Source organism: Lissotriton helveticus, chromosome 1_2 (assembly GCF_964261635.1).
Source record: "Lissotriton helveticus chromosome 1_2, aLisHel1.1, whole genome shotgun sequence".
Taxonomy (NCBI): Eukaryota; Metazoa; Chordata; class Amphibia; order Caudata; family Salamandridae; genus Lissotriton; species Lissotriton helveticus.
Window position 1 is genome coordinate 239,985,890 of NC_136058.1, and position 16,182 is coordinate 240,002,071.

A 16,182-nucleotide genomic window follows, 5' to 3' on the forward strand; every position below is an offset into this window, starting at 1 on the left:
AGGTTCCACTGAAAGAAACAGAGAAGGTGTTTGCAGATAGCTGACAGAAGGAACCATACCGGACCAGTCTCTTCTTTGTTTATTATTTTATCCAATTCCCCCGTCCCCCAAGGTAATGATTAGGAGGTTCTTGTAGAGAGCTACTGGCATTGCCGAGCGGGACTAGGGACCTAGCATCTCTGTTCCTGTGCAAGAACTGGTAAGTCATTAAAGTATATAAACTTGAGTTCTGACAGAGTGAAGTGCCCACGTTGCCTTCGCAGCTGAACAGAGATGGCGGAAGGAATCGATGTACAGTCCCTAGGAACAATTCTAGATGCGATACAAAAAGAGCTAGGAGCTGTCATAGAAGAAAATCGAAACCTTAGGCAAGAAGTAGTTAGTGCCAGGAAGGAAACTGCAGAATTAGCACTAAGACTTAGGTCCTCCAGTAGTCTGAAAAGGGAAGCTATGAGTCCAGTGTTAGAAGCCACCAATAGATCGACCACCCAGGTAATTAATTCCCTATCCCCTGTTATTCCACTAGCGGCTCCAGAAAGATTTAACGGGGATCCCCAGAAGGCGCAAATATTTCTTTCACAGTGCTCTTTGCACTTTATGTGCCGCCCTTCGATCTTCCCTGATGCGCAGTCCAAGGTAGCTTTCATACTCTCGTATCTAAGTGGAGACGCAGCTTCCTGGTCAATGCCGCTAGTCTCCCGGGATGATCCTCTACTTAGGAACTTTGAAGGATTCAAACAGGAATTTCTTCGAATTTTTGACAGGAGGCGGATTTCCCAGGTGGTGGATAACGAATTACTCGACTTGCGACAAGGAAATCGAGATCTAATAGCGTACCTGGCCCAGTTCAACAAACTGGTGGTCGAGACTGACTGTCCAGAAAGCAAAAGAGCTGCAGTATTTTATCGTGGGTTGAGAGATGAACTAAAGGATACATTGGCTCAAATTCCAAATCGACCCACAGAGATTTCGGCACTAATAGACCTAGTTTTGGAAATAGACTTTCGTCAGGGAGAAAGAAGAGGAGAAAAGAAGAAGGATTTTAGAGCAATTACTCCAAGATTCGATAGAGCTCGATCAGAAGGCACAAGAAGTACGGAGACCCAACAAGGAATCGAACCAATGCAGATTGGGACAATTAGAGGCCCCCTATCTAAGGAGGAGAAGGACAAAAGAAGAATTGGTAATTTATGTATGTACTGTGGATCCGGAGGGCATTTCATTCGAAATTGTCCAAAAAAGCCCAAAAACACCTACAAGCTGAAGGAAAACTAATGGCACCACCTGTGGGAGGAGTTGAACGGGTGGATGCGAATCAAGAAAAAACTCCAACAGAACATCGAGTTGCGAACACATTACAGTCAGCGGCTCCACATTTGAACCTGTCCATGGAAGCAAGATTCAGAGAGACCATTCTGACAGAGATGTCGGTTATGATCGACTTCGGAGCCACAGGAAATTTTTGTGACTTAAGGTTTGCGGCTAAGGTGGGCATCCAAGCGATTAAGAAGAGTAAAAGTGAGCCCGTCCGAGCGGTGGATGGAACCAACCTTTCGTCAGGACCGATCGTAAGTCACACGGAGGCGATCCAATTGATTTCAGGAGATGGGCATAAGGAAAGGATTCAGTTTAATCTAATAGATGCGCCACAATTTCAATTAATTCTAGGTCTTCCGTGGCTTACCGAACACAATCCTACAATCGATTGGAGTTCCAGAACTATTGAGATGAACTCGACTTATTGCCATGAGAATTGTTTTGGTGCTGAGGAGAAAACCTTGGAAAGTAATCCGGCCCTATCACTGTGTACCACTGGACATTCCATGTGTGTAATAAACATTACAGAAGTCCCCGAAGAATACCAAGAGTTTCAAGACGTGTTTAATGAAGTGGAGGCCGAACAGCTGCCTCCACATCGAGTGTATTACTGCAAGATAGATCTGGAGCCGGGTTCAAACTTGCCATGCAGTCGTGTCTATGCACTGACTGAAAAGGAAAACCAACATTTAAAAGAGTACTTGGATAAGTATCTTGCAAATGGATTTATTCGCCCCCCCCAGTCCCCTGTCTCGTCTCCCTTATTTTTCGTGCCAAAGAAGGAGGGAGATTTGAGGACGTGTATTGACTATAGGGCAATTAATAAAATCACTAAGAAAAATCGATACCCTTTGCCATTGATTTCAGTACTTTTGGACCAAGTTAAAGGAGCCAAAATTTATACCAAGTTGGACCTGAGAGGGGCCTACCATCTGGTCCGAATGCGCGAAGGTGACGAGTGGAAGACGGCATTTCGGACTAGGTTTGGGCTTTTTGAATATCAGGTAATGCCCTATGGGTTGTGTAATGCCCCGGCCGCCTTTCAGCACTTCATTAATGACATCTTGAAGGAATTCATAGACCAATGTGCAATTGTGTACATAGATGACATTTTAATTTACTCATCTGATGTGTCAAGACACCACAAGCAAGTAAGAGGGGTTTTGAGGAAACTACAAGAGCATAAATTATTTGTGAAACTGGAAAAATGTGCCTTTGATGTGTCACAAGTAGAGTTTTTGGGGTTTGTCCTTTCGCCTTCCGGAATATTGATGGATCAGAGGAAGGTGGAAGCAGTAAGGAGCTGGGAGTCTCCTACGAGCGTAAAAGAAGTCCAGAGCTTCATTGGCTTTGCCAATTTCTACCGGAGATTTATTAGTGAATTCTCCAGGAAGATTCTCCCCCTTACCAAATTACTGAGAAAAGGAATCAAGTTCGAATGGACAAAGGAAGCCGAAGAAGCCGTTCAATCTTTGAAGAAGGATTTTACCGCAGCACCTGTCCTGTTGCATGCTGATCCAACGGAACCCTTCTATGTTGAGATGGATTCATCTGATCAAGCTGTGGGTGTAGTACTGTCTCAACGACACAAAACCACAGGTCAGTTGCACCCGGTTGCCTATCGCTCCAGAAAATTAACCTCGGCTGAGATTAATTATACCATCACAGAGAAGGAGTTATTAGCCATTAAGGATGCCTTTAAGGAGTGGCGACATTACCTGATGGGGGCCCAACACGTAGTGACCGTGTTTACAGATCATCGTAATCTAAAATTTTTAAAGACTGCCAGAACCCTTACACCAAGACAGTTGAGGTGGTCCATATATTTTGCGGACTGCGATTTCGTGATCACGTATCGTCCTGGGGCACAAAATGGAAAGGCGGATGCGCTGTCCAGAATCGGCACAGAAGCACAGAAAACCCTTACAGAGAATCAACCAATCATTCCGAGTACAAAGATTATTGGGCCTACCACTTAAATCAGTTTAGAGGAAGATGTCGCTAAGGTCATGAGTCCAGAAGCCATGCAGGATTGGGCAAAAGAAGATCCAAATAGAGAGATTATCCAGCAACTATCCTACTATCGAAAGGCCTTGTATGTTGCACTGTTGGATTGCAACAACAAATAATGCGAGAATGTCATGATGATAAATTAGCCGGTCACAAGGGAGAAGCCAAAACCGAGGAGTTGATCAAGAGACACTATTGGTGGCCGAAGATGGCTTCAGACATCGAGAGGTATGTTAAGTCCTGTGAGATCTGCGCTCAGGGAAAGTCGGAACGGCAGGCCCCAAGAGGTCTTTTGCAACCACTGCCCACTCCCCCGTACCCATGGCATACAGTCACATTAGATCTTATTACAGACTTACCAAACAGTCAGGGGTTTGATACAATCCTAGTAGTGGTGGATACCTTTTCCAAGATGGCCCATTTTACTGCCTTGAAGGGGGTTCCGTCTGCCAAACAGTTAGCCGCCCATTTCAGCTCCCAGATTGTAAGGATACATGGAGTACCGAAGATAGTGATTTCGGACAGGGGTTCACAGTTTGTGTCTCACTTCTGGAGGGCCTTTATGGAAGGGTTAGGAACGGAAGTGGAGAAGTGTGGCTCAGGGGTTAGAGGCAGCAGACCCGGAAGCTGAGATCGGTCCTGGACCAGGGTTCAATTCCCCGCCTCGGCGGAGTCTTGGGCTAAAAATTCCACGGACTCGATAATTCTCGCCCCGGTGCCTCCTCGACTCACGGGTTCACACTCTGCGACTCTGGGCAATAGCTTGCTTAATCTCCACAACGGCCCCTCGCGGCGGGATGCCTGACTTTCACCTTGTGGATACCCTGCTATCTCACAGGGGAATACCAGGAAGGGTTCCCTAAGCAAGCGCCGGGAAACCCACTGCGGGTAGCTGTGCGCTATATAAGCTCAACTACATTTACACATTTACATTTACATTTAGATTTTCCACCAGTTATCATCCAGAAACTGATGGGCAGACAGAGAGGGTGAACCAAGAATTAGAACAGTATCTGCGACTGTTTCTTCTAAAAGAGGAAGGAGATTGGTCAGATTATTTGTGGACGGCAGAGTTCGCCCACAATAATGCAAAGAACAGTTCGACAGGTTACTCCCCCTTTTACCTGAATTATGGCAGGCATCCAAATGCTACCATTCGGCAAACGGATATCTCAGTTCCAGCAGTTAAAGAAGCAGTATCGCATTTGCATCAGACACAGCTAAGGGCAGTAGACAATCTTGCGAAGGCTAAGGAAAAATATAAGGGCTATGCTGATAGAAAAAGGAGAGAAGGACCAACTCTGAATATAGGAGATCCAGTCTGTTTAAGCACTACGATCTTAAGATTAAAAGGTAATCGGAAATTTCAGCCCCGATTCATTGGCCCCTATCCGGTTGAGGAAAAAAATCAATTAGGTCACCTACCGAGTAAAATTACCACCTAAGCTAAAAATCTACCCAGTTTCCCATGTTTCACAGTTTAAGAAAGCTTCTGCAGACCTTAGAACTAAAACCCCTCCAAAACCAATTCAGTTAGAGACAGGAACTGAGTTTGAGATGAAAGAAATGTTAGACTCCAAAAGGTCCAAGGGAAACTTGTACTACCTAATTGACTGGAAAGGCTATGGTCCAGAGGAGCGGTCTTGGGAACTGGAAGAGGATGTCCATGCCCCCAGGTTAATTAGGTCTTTTCATCAATGATTCCCCTCAAAGCCAGGAAGGAAAGGAGCTACCTTGTTGGGGGGTACTGTCAGAACCGCAAATCCAAGTACAGGTATTTGCGGAGTATGTTCAGTGATAAAGGATCAGGTATTTCCTAACTGGAATACATTGACCAGTCTGGTCCGCAGATGGAGATATAAGATGGCACCTAAGATGGCCACCAATGGTAGAGCAGAGGTGAGCGGTCTACTTTATGTGCCCACAGCTGCAGGAGAGTAGGGGAGCCGCGCGAGCGCCTTCGTGACGACGCACTTCACTAAAGAATTTCAGTCAGGAAGGTTGCCATTAGCGCTAAATCCCCCCCAGAGTTCTTGGCCCGTTATAGTAACTATACATTTCTTCCCAATTAATTTTCGGAGAGCAGAAGGTGTGAATTCCGATGTAACTCGCCTACAGTGTCCGACGCGAGTTACCGAGGAGCTGAATTCCAGTGCTGTTTTGTAAGTGACACGGAATTCGACAGAAGAAGGTGTTTCCCAGCAAATGTTCGAGCGGTAGAGGAAAGCGGCTTCGAGTACAGAGCTAAGTGCATTATTTCGGAACATGAATAGTTATGAGAAACAAACTTACCTGGCATGAAGTCTGTTGTTGTAAAACCTGAAAACGGAAAAGACTAATTAGTTCTAAAACGTTAAGACAATTTAAGGAATTAGAAATAATTAGAAAGTCTGTAAATACTTACCAGAAGCAGTATACGGCGTCATATAGAAAAGACCCTGGAACAGGAAGAAGAAGGAAAAGTTAGTTACTTTGTAGTTCTCTAAAAATCCAAATAGTTTGTGAATAAATGTACATAAATGTACATAATCTACAGAGCAATGTTGAATACAATAAAGGACCTGTGAGTAAAAGAACAGGTTTAAAAAGAAGACTATAAGGAAATTAGTTAAGGAAAAGAAAAAGAAAAACACAAAAACCCATTTAAAGAACCACTCTACAGTTAGTGAAGTAAGTGCACTTACATTAAAATTAATAAGAGCAATAGATTAAAAGAAAGACTAGAGGAATTAATCTCTGTTTTCTTTATCAGTAACAACTAGCTGGCGATGAAGGCAGAATCTCACTAAATTACCAGAAGAGAAGCAAGGTCCAGGAGATCGAGGGTGGGTGAGATATACAGTAGAGAATTACAAGAGTAGAGTAGAAGTAAAGGTAGTAATGTTGCTTTAAATTTTCAGGTTCCACTGAAAGAAACAGAGAAGGTGTTTGCAGATAGCTGACAGAAGGAACCATACCGGACCAGTCTCTTCTTAGTTTATTATTTTATCCAATTCCCCCGTCCCCCAAAGTAATGATTAGGAGGTTCTTGTAGAGGCCTACTGGCATTGCCGAGCGGGACTAGGGACCTAGCATCTCTGTTCCCGTGCAAGAACTGGTAAGTCATTAAAGTATATAAACTTGAGTTCTGACAAGAAGCTTAGAACCGGTTGCCATAGAAACGTTGACATGGCTATGACTAAATAATTAGAAGTGGAAATAAAAGAGGACCTTTAAGACTATGGTGACAGTAGAGACACTGTAATGAGTATGCTAATCTTTATGGTGGCCCTGCCATATGGTGCCCTCATTGCAAATGTGGGTTTTGTGAGCATTATGAAGGTCATCCTTGGCATTATGCACCAATGTCAGTTGCCCTCCTTTGCATATTTGGAATGTTCTAGGCATTAGAAGGACCCAGGTGTAAATATTTTAAAAGTGTTTAAGGTGTCCACTCTGTGTATTCCTTCATTGAATTCCATTAGCTCATAGAAAAGTCAGAATTTTCCAACCTTCCTGTTACTGTCTTTGTCTTCTTCTCTATGTTTGTTTAATACACTATTCGTTGCTCACCATTATGATCATGATCTCAACCATGTTTCCCATTGGAGACTTGACAAGCACAGGAAGAAGAACACGTACAATTGATGCATCACAGGAAAAGTGTCAGACCTTGGGGCATGTGGCCATAGTGATGCCCAGTTAAGCAGGATGCTCCTTCCTCCAGTGCAAAGCTGTGCCTTCTGTTCTTGGTGGTGTTGTGGCAAAGGCCATCACCCTCCCAGCTGGTAGATGGACAAGGATCTCAGAAGCAAAATGCAGAAACAGGACAAGTCCCAGCTGGACTAGCGCTGCTGGCAAAAGTAATGACAGGCCACCCATGCGCAGTAATCTGATTCCTCAGACATGGCGCCTGGCATTGGCAGTCCTCAATACAGTGTGGTATCAGGTGTTTATTGGCCATGCCAGCATCTCCTTTTAATGTGAATGTGGCTTCAGTGCATGCTGCCATGATTTGAATCTTTGGCGCAAACCCGCTTTTGGGTACCAGTTAGTGAGCAGTTGCATTGACTTCCTTTTCTGTAGACAATTTCTGGTGTCATGATTTGGGTTTGGGGCATGATTAACTCCTAACTCTTCTTACATTTCGATATTTCATTTGAAGTGCTGGATAAAGGTCTTGAAATTGTGCGTAGAGATCGGGAAAATACCCAGCATCTTCTCAAAACTTGTACAGACCATTGTAACTAGTACTTATGGGTTGGACACTTTTGAGTGAACAAAACCAATTTATAATTGTACAAGACTTCAACTAGTAGTACTCCTGAATACAGCAAGTACTGACTTCTGGCTGCAAGTTCCTCCTCACTCAGTAGAGTTAACATTTTGCTGTGTGTTACTGTGTGTGGTGCTAGCTGGAAGAGACAGCTGTCATCTGCTGGTGATTGTATTTACCCATGCTTTATTCCTTTCCAGCCTTTAGTGCTTGTGCATTCAGGATATTAAATACCAGCCCTCATCTCGAAGCTGTCAAACAAAGGTTATTAACCCAGAGCATTAGTTTATTTGAAGTTGTTTCTTCATCCTTTACTGCTCTAGATCGCTCTCCATGAAGACCCATCTTTACTATCTTTTCCTGACCAAGGGGAGAGGTATCGCTCGAAGTTTGGCTTTGTGAACGTCCTGCTTTCGAGGAATAGGCTCTGACAGAAAGCTACGGCAGCACTCAAATCACAGGTGCAGTGGAGTCCCATGTGCAATCAGTAACAGACTATTGGGCATATTATCAAGGGGGTTTATCTCCGCTTTTTTGGCTTTAAAAGCCAAGAAAGCAGAGATAAACTTATCTCCCTATTACCTAGCTGTCGCTAACACCAGTTAGCGACAGCTAGCAGGTGATAGCGACCATCTTGGGCCCCGCTTTGCATGTCAGTGATATTTATCACTAATGACATGCAAAGTGGGCGTGCCAAGATGTTAGCGACTGGAAACAGTCGCTAACATCGCTATCTCCTATTACCAACTTTTGGAGATATTCGCGCTAAGCGTGAATATCTCCAAAAGCTAACACCTGCCCCTGAGCAGTTCTTAGCCATGTTATCCAATGGTAGGTGGATAACATGGCTAAGAGCATTAGCTCGGTAATGCATGAATATTGCTGACTTTTCAGCGATATTCATGCATTTCGGCCGATTTTTATCGCTTAGGAGATAAACCTTGATAATTTCAAGGCTCCTAAGCGATAAAAATCGCCGCATCTCGGCGATAAAAATATCGCCGCTAAACCAACATAGCGATAATTATCGCTAGTTGTTGGTAATATGCCCCTATATTGTTTACTCTAGCTGAGCTACTCTTCTTGGCAATGAACAGGAAGTAATCTATAATTCAGTTTTATTTTGGACAATAAAACAATTGCGCTTGAGGGTACAGTACCAGAATATTGTAGATTAAATATTGCCTTACAAAAATATTGGGTCTATAATATTGTTTACAAAAACATCTCCCTTTGGCCAATGTGACTACAGGAGTATACTGAAAGTTTTCCAATACAGATGCACTTTTGTGCTTTGATAGTCATAATCTGAAACCTCAGTCCCTCTTATCACCATCTCCTGCAGATTAGAATACATTGTTCCAGGACTGAAATCTGCCTGGTCCGTGCACAGGATTTAGATCAGAAACTGTAAGAAGAGGGTTACCATAAAAACCTGGGGCCTCATTTATGAGAAGTGACGCATCGCTGCGTGAAAACAGCTATGTGTCACTTTTCATTGAGCCCTCCTTGCGACATGCTGAATACGTCATATTTACAGTATGTCGCAAGGAGTCACAGATACTTCAGTATTTCTGACGTATCTGTAGGCGCAAAAATGACACATTGCTGGAGTGTGTCACAAAATTGATGCAACTCTAGCAATGGGTCATTACACATGGGCAAATCCCATGTGAAATGTGTCTGCGTCAGCCTTATGCCTGCCATGAGGCAGGCGTAAGATATTGACACATTTGCGTCCTAGAAGTGGCGTGGTGCAGTGAAATCTTATAGATTTCACTGCGTCACTTCTGTGACCCATTTCTTGCGTCAGAACGCCCCCCTGCATACATTATACCTGGCGCAGGTATAATGTGGTGCAGGGTTTACAAAGTGACTCATCTACCTAGATGCTTCACTTTGTAAATATGATGCAACACGGCGCAATTTTTACCCTGCTGGTGCGGCTCATAAAGTGACGCACCAGCTGCGTAAAAGTGACACAAGGGCTCATAAATGAGCCCCTTAATATATAGCGATAAGAACTGCGGCCTCAATACTTAGAGAGACATTGCTTGACACACACTAAAAGATGAAAAAAGACAAATACAAGTGTGTTAACACATTTTCCACAATATCTAACATAGTCAATCCTATAATTAAAATGTACTGTGACATACAGAGTAGTACTTGCAAAATTGAGAACCCCCCTATCTGCCCATAAGAGAGATAAACATGTAAATATGTAAACGATATAAATATTGATACCAGGCATAAACAAACCAAAATTCAGTTTCCATGTACAACACTTTGGCACCTCCCCCAGTTGGTGGTCTTGTTCCATGATAATGTAGCATTAGCGATCAAACTAAAATATCGACACCCATCAATCTGGAACAACGAAAATATATAACCTGGAACAGTACACAATTACTTGTCCCCGCATCAAGAGATATATAGGGCTAATGATTAGAAAGATCAAACTTTGTGTACAAGAACATAAAAATAGCATAAAATGTGCCAAATTGACTACAAAACTGGTAACACAATTTTCAGAAATAAAAAGCAAAGCAGGTGGTTTGCTAGGTGGTAATTGAGAGCATCATACCACAGAAATATCAGATGGACAAAGAATGGCTATTGCTACAGAAAGAGTAACGCTGAATTTATATGTTGTCAGCAAACATACATGGGTTAAATGGAGAGAGGGTCAGACTGGAACAAAAAATAGGCCTGGGCACCAAAATAAAAGTGGCCCCCATTAGTGAACCAGACAGCTAAAAACGTAGGCCAATTTTGAACTTTTTAAAGACACACTGCATGAATATTTTGCAAGATATGTGAGAATGCATTTTTGTTTGCTGCAGGCAATGTTTGTTATAATATCACAGAAATCAAAAGGAAAATCCATCCAGCTGTGTCATGGGCCCTCAATCTGACAGCCCAACGACAACCATTGAACACCTCCACTCCCAACTCCAGACCAACCCCAACATCATCCTCCGCTGCACCCTCGTCTACCGGCCTCCCGGCCCCACCCGGCCATCACCAGCGCCATTGTTGACCTCATCGCACCCGAGGCTCTGGCATCCACAGATTACATCCTACTCGGTGACCTCAACATTTACCTGGACAACCCTAGTGACCAGAACACCACATCCCTTCTGAAGTACCTCGCCAACGTCGGTCTCAAGCCGCTAGTCACTGCTCCGATCCATGCAGTCGTACACATGCTCAACCCTATCTTCTCTGCCAGCAGAAACATTGGCCACACCACCAAACTCCTGTGGACCGACTATCACTGCGTGCACTTCGCATTCACCACACCCACCGTGCACCACTACCCTCACCGCCCCTGCCCGATCCTAGCTGGAACATGGTCACGAAGAACATCTGACTGCCTTCCTCAGCACCACCACAGTGCTGCCGTCAGCAGAAGCTAACACCTCAGCATGCAACCTTTACAGATGGATCTCCAACAGCGCCAACACTCTGGCACCACTCAAGAAAGCCAGCTGGTTCACTTCGCCCTTCACTAGTCTGGCACCACTCTAGAAAGCCAGCTGGTTCACTTTGCCCTCCACTAGTCCAGAAGCACCTGTAGATGACTCAAGAGAGATGGAGGAACAACAAAACTCGGAAAACCCATGCAACCTTCAAAACCACCATCAACGCACACCACCTCCACCTTAAAGACACAAAGAAAACAGTTCTCCAAGACAGAATCAGTGCCAAAGCACACAACAGCAAAGTACTCTTCTCCATCGTTCACCAGGCCCAACAGCGAGACCACAGATGTCCCACCCTCCCAAGACCTTTGCAATCAACTCAGCACCTTCTTCCACTGCAAGATCAGCTGATCTATGATGGCTTTGACACCCAAGACCCTTCCACCACGGCCGACGAAACCACATGCAGCCACACCACACTTCAACCGATCCTGCTCAACTGGACTCTGCTCACCACAGATGACACACTAAACACCATAAAGAGCATCCCCTGGAGCCTGGGATGACTTGTGGTGGCCCCCGCACCGGGAACCCTCCCTACCTCCACGGACCACACATGTTACCTTTGCATCACACTGGACTCCTTGCTCACAATGAACCGCCAGGTCAATGCCGTATCCTCATCTTACTTCCACATGCTCCGCCTGCTTCGAAAGACATATAGATAGGGACTGAGATACCGCTACTAGCGCATGGTGGGTCTCCACTTTTAACCTTATTATTTTTCTCACTTGCTTTTGGGCATTTAACTTTTAATTGCTACCGAACAACTTTTGTAATACAACTCGAGCGCTAACGCGGTGCCCGTCTTTGAAGCGACCCGCCTGAAGATTAGCGCTCTAGTTGTTGAACTCTCCCTCCGTCCCTCACTTCCTATATCAGGGCAGATGCAGCGTCCGATCTGGCGTAGTAGGGACTGAGATACCGCAACTAGCGCATGGTGGGTCTCCTCTTTTAGCCTTATTATTTTTCTCACTTGCTTTTGGGCATTTAACTTTTAATTGCTACCGAAGAACTTTTGTAATACAACTCGAACGTTAACACGGTGCCCGTCTTTGAAGCCGACCAACCTGAAGATTAGCGCTCTAGTTGTTAAACTCTTAACCTTATTATTTTTCTCACTTGCTTTTGGGCATTTAACTTTTAATTGCTACCGAAGAACTTTTGTAATACAACTCGAGCACTAACGCGGTGCCCGTCTTTGAAGCAGACCCAACTGAAGATTAGCGCTCTAGTTGTTGAACTGTCCCTCCCTCCCTCACTTCCTATATCAGGGCGGATGCAGCGTCCGATCTGGTGTAGTAGGGAATGAGATACCACTACTACCGCATGGTGGGTCTCCTCTTTTAACCGTATTATTTTTCTCACTTGCTTTTAGGCATTTAACTTTTAATTGCGACCGAAGAGCTTTTGTAATACAACTCGACTGCTAACGTGGTGCCCGTCTTTGATGCGAACCCGCCTGAAGATTAGCATTCTAGTTGGTTGTTGAACTCTCCCTCCCTCCCTCACTTCCTATATCAGGGTGGATGCAGCTTCCGATCTGGCGTAGAAGGGACTGAGATACCGCTACTACAGCATGGTGGGTCTCCTCTTTTAACCTTATTATTTTTCTCACTTGCTTTTGGGCATTTAACTTTTAATTGCTACCGCAGAACTTTTGTAATTCAACTCGAGCGCAGACGCGGTGCCCGTCTTTGAAGCGGACCAGCCTGAAGATTAGCGCTCTAGTTGTTGAACTATTCAAAAGATCGCGTACTATTCTGTTGCTGATTCCGTAACACCAACCTATCACAGTGCGGTTCGCACTAATGCACCAGTTAGAACACGATACGTCACTATAGTGCTTAACCAATAGCCTTTGCTGCTTTCTGTGATGAACTAATCAGCTCCTACTCTGTCTTAGTCACGTGGACCAATCCCAGCGCGACACTTTTGACGTCACCAGCGCTCCGGCTCCTGCAGCGCCGATTAACCCTTTCCTTACAAGGATTTTTGAAGAAGCCGTATTTACAAGATATTTTACAAAATCAGTTAGTAACTTACACAAAACAATTCCACTAATCTGTTTCGCTAATAAAGTGATAGAATTTTCAATCGAACAAGCATTCTGTAACTGGAGTAGACGACGCTTATCGCCTCAGAATTTTTAGACTCGTCGATAAAGCAACACTACTGGCCTTACCCTTCTATCAGGCAATAACGAACTCGTTTTTCCAGGAAAGCACATACAGAGATCTTTTTCACCTCCTTAGAGACAATGCCAGAGTTTCACTTGAACGCGTATTGCAATTTCATTTACACACGTTCATACGGAAAAACCTATTCATATACGCATGAACTCTGTGTTACCAGTAGGCAGCGCGTCCATCTAACCTACCACAGAATTCCTCTATCGTAAATAAAGTAGACGGCGCTCCTTTACCCTTCTTTCAAGCTCGGGTTGAGTCCTACTACTCTCCCAGCAGTAAGTTTTAATCAGGATACACGAAATGATCCCTGTGCTTAAAGGCTGAGATTTCATAGACTGTCCTCACTAGACATTTATCCTTTCACACCTAAGGTCCCTAAACAGTGATGTACGACGATACCACCGCAGTATCCGACGATACTCCTTTTTTGAAACAGACTAATTCACTGTGCGACTTTACCTTGCCACACTTCCTCCGTCTGCAGACAGAGGCACTGGCTTCACCCAACACTTGGAAACCTTTTCAGGACTACATATAACGTAATACAGCTCAACAGATGTTAGTCATAAATCTATACATCAAATTGTATATAGTACTTTATACATAACCCTAGCTAATTTCCTTAGCAACCACTACTCTGCTACCAAGATATAACTGCTACCGCGCGGCTCCAGAAAATATTTCTAATCAATACTCACCATTTCCCTGAAACCTTAAAACTCACAAATCATGCATCAGTGGGGCCCATAACACTGCGCATTTACCCTGTTTACTTACACTTGGCTTCAAGGCTTTGGTCAATCGCAATGGAGAAATGCTGTAACATTTGGTGGAGTGTCTAAACCTATTTAACTATTTATTATTTACACCTGCAGATTATTACACTTTACCATGGTTTTATTCAAACTTTTAATAATTCAGACACACCACCATAGTGGCAATGGATCTGCTAGAAAGTAAATTAGGCGTAGGAAAATTACAAGACCAGCTTTTAAAATTCCATTTTCCAAATTTTATTAACAGCAAAACTTTATTATGTCTGACATTTATGCATTAGTAAATTCTTTATTCAGAAAATCTTAAACTTTATTTCAAAATGATCATTTTATTTAGAGCTCAGCAAAGAATCGCTTTATTTTAGAAAACCAGTTAAAGTTTAGCAAAGAACAGATAGTTCCAAATTCATTCTTTCCTAACATCCCTAACTAACAACCTCATCTTATCCTTCAATCCTGCAAAGCAAACAAGTAAAAAATCATTAAAATCTTACATCCAGAAATCGGTCATTAGTCGGGCAGCACTTCCAGATGAAATCGAAAAAGCGACCCCTTCTTGACAAAACTAGGGGTTTTTATACATTAATTCCCTAACTTAATCTATCTAAAAAGTAACTATCATTTCCTATTCAAACTCTCATTGGACAATTTCGGGGTGGGTGAGCATCATCTCACCATTACAACATCATTTTCTCGATGGTTCAGCAGAAAAATAAAGGGTCTTTGTTTTAGGACAGTCTTTGGCCTAGCCATTTCCTAGAGTGGCAACATCACAATATTTTCTCAGGATCAGTACATTCAATCATCCATGTTTGGCACCCATCCTAGGTTCCGGGCCAGGGTAGCCTTGAACCTCCTCGAGCACAGGCAGTTCACTTTGACTTGCAGGTTTTGACACGCCTGTGCTGTTCAGCTCTTGCTCACTGTTTACCCGAGCGTCCATTTTCTAACTAGGCCCATAAGCCACTTTTGGAACTATCATAGAAACAAACACAAATTCATGTTAATTATTGAATTTAAACCCATTCTGTTTACCTCCCACCATACTAATGTGTCCCATTAGTTGTTACCTAGCAAATAAGCAACACAAATGCGTTTTATACTTACATATTCGACCACTTCTTAGCACAAAATGTATAAAATAAGCACATTTAATCTACGTTTGTTTATATATAAGCTGTGCATTAATTCACAACACAATAACAACACATATTAATTAATTATATTGCAACATGCAAGCAAAATTAGTGCTCCCGTGTATAATAAAACGTGTGCATCTTATTCTATGGTTGATTAGTTTCACCAAACACTTTTAGTAAATGTTATCGTTATGGGACATTGACTTCAAGAGGGGTACACAAAATTTTGCGTTTGCCACCTCGCTCCATCAGTGGCCCTGCCATATGGTGCCCTTATTGCAAAATGTGGGTTTTGTGAGAATTATGAAGGTCATCCTTGGCATTATGCACCAATGTCAGTTGCCCTCCTTTGCATATTTGGAATGTTCTAGGCATTAGAAGGACCCAGGTGTAAATATTTTAAAAGTGTTTAAGGTGTCCTCTCTGTGTATTCCTTCATTGAGTTCCATTAGCTCATCGAAAAGTCAGAGTTTTCCAACCTTCCTGGTACTGTCTTTGTCTTCTTGTCCATGTTTATTTAATACACTATTCGTTGCTCACCAATATGATCATGATCTCAAACATGTTTTCCATTGGAGACTTAACAAGCACAGGAAGAAGAACACGTAAAATTGATGCATCACAGGAAAAGTGTCAGACCTTGGGGCCATGTGGCCATAGTGATGCCTAGTGAAGCAGGATGCTCCTTAATCCAAGTACAAAGCTGTGCCTTCTGTTCTTGGTGGTGTTGTGGCAAAAGCCACCACCATCACAGCTGGCAGTGACATACGTGCCATGTACAATGATCTCAGAAGCAAAATGCAGAAACGGGACAAGCCCCAGCTGGACTAGCGCTGCTGGCAAAAGTAACGACAGGCCACCCATGTGCAGTAATCTGATTCCTCAGACATGGCGCTTGGTATTGGCAGTCCTCCATCCGGTGTGGTGTCAGGTGTTTATTGGCCATGCCAGCATCTCCTTTTAATGTGAATGTGGCTTCAGTGCATGCTGCCATGATTTGAATCT